This window comes from Lycium ferocissimum, chromosome 8, assembly GCF_029784015.1.
Source record: "Lycium ferocissimum isolate CSIRO_LF1 chromosome 8, AGI_CSIRO_Lferr_CH_V1, whole genome shotgun sequence".
Taxonomy (NCBI): domain Eukaryota; kingdom Viridiplantae; phylum Streptophyta; class Magnoliopsida; order Solanales; family Solanaceae; genus Lycium; species Lycium ferocissimum.
Window position 1 is genome coordinate 6,128,758 of NC_081349.1, and position 4,316 is coordinate 6,133,073.

The window sequence follows — 4,316 nt, forward strand, 5'->3', positions numbered from 1 at the left end:
GTATATGAATATTTAGTGGTGTGGTTGGCTATTTCATAGTTGGATATTGTGATTAGATATAATATAATACAAGGATTTTAATTGTTATCTTGTGCTTTTGTATAAATTAAATAGTTGCTATTATTAAATGTGTTTTTGTGTATCTAATTTATCTTGTGTAATTATTGCTTTCCTAATAAGGGAGTAGCTAACCCTAGTACATCTTCTATTAGCTTTAATTAACTTGAGAGAGGAAATTAGAGTTAGGTTAGACAAATTAGCGTGATTCAGGCTTTAAACCTCATCTAATTAATGAGTTTAACATAGAGATAGAAGAACCTAAAGTAGCCTAAAATTGAAATGTGATTAATGTTTTTTAGCTTGATTCGAGAGAACTAGCTAGAATGAATCGCTAAATAGTCGAGAGACATTTGTGGGTAATTAAGATTTCAAGGCTAATTAATTGACTCACGATTAATTAGCAGTAGATAGTTATTTGCAGTGGACCATTTCTTGATATTAATTATTTTCCTATTTTTCATTTCTCTTGTTTTCCTGCTTGTGAGGCCATTGATCATTTTATCCACTTTCAAGATAGTTCTTTATTAGTTTTTAAACAAAAATCAAATATTTAAAAATCATTTGCCTTAGCTTAATTAGTGACAAATTCTTCACCGGCTTAATCGCCCTATATATTGTTTCCTATGGATTCGGCCCTGACTCATAGTTGGATAAATCATACTGTGACGATCATGTATATTTTCTCTTTGAGGAGTGAATTTGGACATCATCAGCTCTGGACATTGATCTGATGTGTAAATTATGTCATATGCATTTAGAATCCAGAGATCATCTATATCTGTATTGTGACTACTCAAAGAATCTGTGGAAGAAACTCATGTAATGGATCCAAAGCAGGCCACTGATAATGATGCATGGTCGAGACATTGTAATGGGCAGTCAAGAACTCTAAAGGCAAGTCTCAAGATGCTTAAATATTTAGATTAATATATGTAGAGTTTGTGCATGTTGTATGGATGGATAGGAATCAGAGAATTTTTAAAGATAAAAACAGACATTGGGATCTGATTGCCAAAGAAATTACTTATATTTGTAATGTTAAAGCCCCTCTGAGATTAGATGTAAGCTTTAGCAGTTCATATTCTAGCAGTCTTATGTTTAATAGTGCTGAAAGTCTCTGAGGTTTTGTCTGGTTTTCTATTTAGATAGCATAATTGTGTTAAGTTGGCTAAGGTTTTGTAAGAAACACTTTAGTGATTAATAAAAGAAAGTTACCATTAAAAAAAAAAAAAAAGTCAAAGCATAAACAACTAACAAGCTTAAAAATTACTTATGGGTTTTAGATATTAGAACGGAAACATCTAATAATGAAAATTTCAAAAGTAGCTTTCAACATGGTTGTTGTCTGAAATATCAATCTAACCACCAGCATAATTGTGGCGTTCTAATTATTTGGATAATTGGATATGCTCATTTTATCATTTTGAGCATTTTGTTTTCTAACATTTCTATAAATGACAAAATCAATGGTGTTTCTTAATTAGCAAGAGATGATTTGCTATGATAAGTTTCTGAAGAGGACAAAGAATAACGAATAACTTCAGAATATTATATAGCATGGAGTAGGTAAGTATTCCAGCTCCTTTGTGTGTTTCTTTAATGTAGCTCAAGAACAAAAAGCCTATTAAATTATTGGGACAGATTCAATTGTACATGGTCCACAATGACATAGTGTTTACAGTTTCTGAAAATTCCAACTTTTTTTTTTAACAGAATATCCTAACAGTTAACACCCAATCTCTGACTGGTCAAAAAGTCAATGTCAAACTTGGCCTCAGTGGCCATTATCTTTGACTGGAGTAGCAAAAAATCATTGTTTCAGGCAAGTACCTTCCAGCTTCCACAATTCTTAATTTTTTATGAGTTAGGTCTAGGGCTGGGCGTTCGGTATTCGGTTCGGTATTTTTAAAGTTCGGGTTCGGTAATTCGGTATTCGGTAATTGAATGTATATGCCAAATACCGAACTTTCAAACTTCGGTTCGGTAATTCGGGAATCGGTAAATCAAATTTCGGTTCGGTACGGTATTCGGTAATACCATTTTTTTTGCAGCAAAGCGCATTGGCAACCAAATAAGATCCGCTTAAATAAGACTATGAAGTGAAGATTGGACATCAAATTGATTTAGGGCTTCAACAGTCCATAAACCAACAATAGCTTCAACATTATTTCTAGCTTTCTTTCCACAAGATTGGACATCAAATTGATTTAAGGCTGAAACAATTTGATCAATGATAAATATTTGACACATAATAAGTATTGTAGAAGTGAAATGAAATGACAATATATTATGCAGTTTATAAAGAATTCACAGAATATGAAAAGATTGTGAAACGAATGGACTTGAAATGTTTAAATTTCTTGGACTTGAAATGTTTGGGGTACAGACTACCGGACTGAAATGTTTTAGCCCTTTACTCCTTTAGGCTGTACACGTATTGGTATTAATTTCGGTATTCGCAATTTACCGAATTACCGAACGGTATAATTGTAAATACCGAATACCGAAACCGAAATATTAAATTTTATATTTTAGTACCGAATACCGAATTACCGAATATCGAAATACCGAAATAGCCGGTTCGATTCGGTAATTCGGTTTTCGGTACTTTATGCCCAGCCCTAGTTAGGTCAATGCGTTGATAGTGTAAAACATCAATACAAGCAGGTCATATATGTATGAGTCCGAAACCAAAATGGCTCAATAAAAGACACATTGAACCAAAATATCCCAGAAAAAAAAAAAGAGGCACATCCTTTAACGCAGTATTTTACTGCGCTAAAGGATATTGCCTTTTCCCTTTAACGCAGTAAAATACTGCGCTATAGGACCTATTTGTTTTGGTTAAACTCTCTTTATTTTACATTTTCACACTTTTTTACGTACTTTAGCCGTATATTAATCAAGCTTTGAGGCTCTGAAACTTCAATATTTTATATAGAACCCTACTTATGTTTGTGCGATTAATAAGGTAGGTTCAATACATCAAGGATACGCAAAACTTCGGATTGTCGTTTTAGTGGTTGAAAAGTGCTTGAAGTCCATTTTTGTTTGAAGACTTGTTGTCATTAGCTTTACGTTATTTATGTTTTAGGGTTTCGTGTTATTTTTAAATTAATGCGTAACATTATTTCGAATATGTCACCATTTTTTCTATTATCAATTTAGGATATGACACTATAAACGATTATAAAGACTAAGATAATATTTATAAATATAAATAGATACTTAAAAAATATATAATATTTACTTAAACTGTACAACACTATTGTATATACACTATCGTGGATGGGTTCCACATGTGGTATGCCTGAGACTATCCTTAGGCCTAAGGCTCATACCATCCCCACCACCCCGCCATCGTCTCCATCCCCTTTTTTCCTCTTAATAAGAGGGCGCTCTAAGCCATGATCATCCCTCGCCCTTGCACCCTTCTGCATAACGTACTTCTTCTTGGGATCTAGTCCTGCTGGTATGCTTAGAATCTCAGGCTGAGCTGGGTCAGGAAACGCGACCTCATCCTCGTCGGGAGTTGCCACCGCAGGCGCCGAAGGATGAACCTGAAAAATATATGAAAATTAGTATCATTTCTTATTTATATTGAATACATTAACGTTTGTTGAATAATCAACTTGTGTATCGACGGGTGCCTGAGTAGTCTCGTGAGATGGGTCTGTAGGCTCCTGAGATGGGTCTGGTGCAGAATATGAATTAGTCCTATGGACGAGATGCTGTTCGAGGTCCAAATAAAGGTTAAAAAAATTAAATAAATATTCACCTTATATTGAATAAAATTGATTTTAACTAAAAATCTTACTTGTGGCTCGACAGTCTCATGTGAAAACACCTCTGGCTCGGCTGGCCCATGAGAAAACGCCTGAGTGGGTCGCTCTTGTGGACCCACTGACGCCGAATCCTAAAATATGAAAAATTACGAAATAATAAGTAACATATACATTTAAAATAAGTACTTTAATAATCAAATATGTATTTTAAATATTCACCTTATATTGAATAAAATTAATTTTAATAAAAAGCTTACCCTGTGGCTCGACAGTCACATGAGAAGACACCTCTGGCTCGGCAGGCCCATAAGAAAAAGCCTGAGTGGGTCGCTTTGGTGGACCCACTGGCGCCGAATCCTAAAATATAAAAAATTATGAAATAATAAGTAACATATATATTTAAATAAGTAATTTAAATAATCAAATAAGTATTTTAAATACTAACTGGGATTAAAAAGTCATCGAAGTCAA

At 33.7% G+C, this 4,316-nt stretch overlaps 1 long non-coding RNA gene across 2 annotated transcripts; it reads right to left on the bottom strand.

Annotated features, from left to right (window-relative positions):
- Nucleotides 1–3,281: 3,281 nt before the first annotated feature.
- LOC132066582 (uncharacterized) lies at nt 3,282–3,978 on the bottom strand. 2 transcript variants are annotated; one of them, XR_009416860.1, is made up of 2 exons: nt 3,878–3,978; nt 3,282–3,620 (listed from the first exon to the last, which is right to left on the bottom strand). It is a non-coding gene; the product is annotated as an uncharacterized LOC132066582 (long non-coding RNA). The 2 variants fall into 2 exon arrangements; XR_009416859.1 differs by lacking the exon at nt 3,878–3,978 and adding an exon at nt 3,693–3,852.
- Nucleotides 3,979–4,316: the final 338 nt, after the last annotated feature.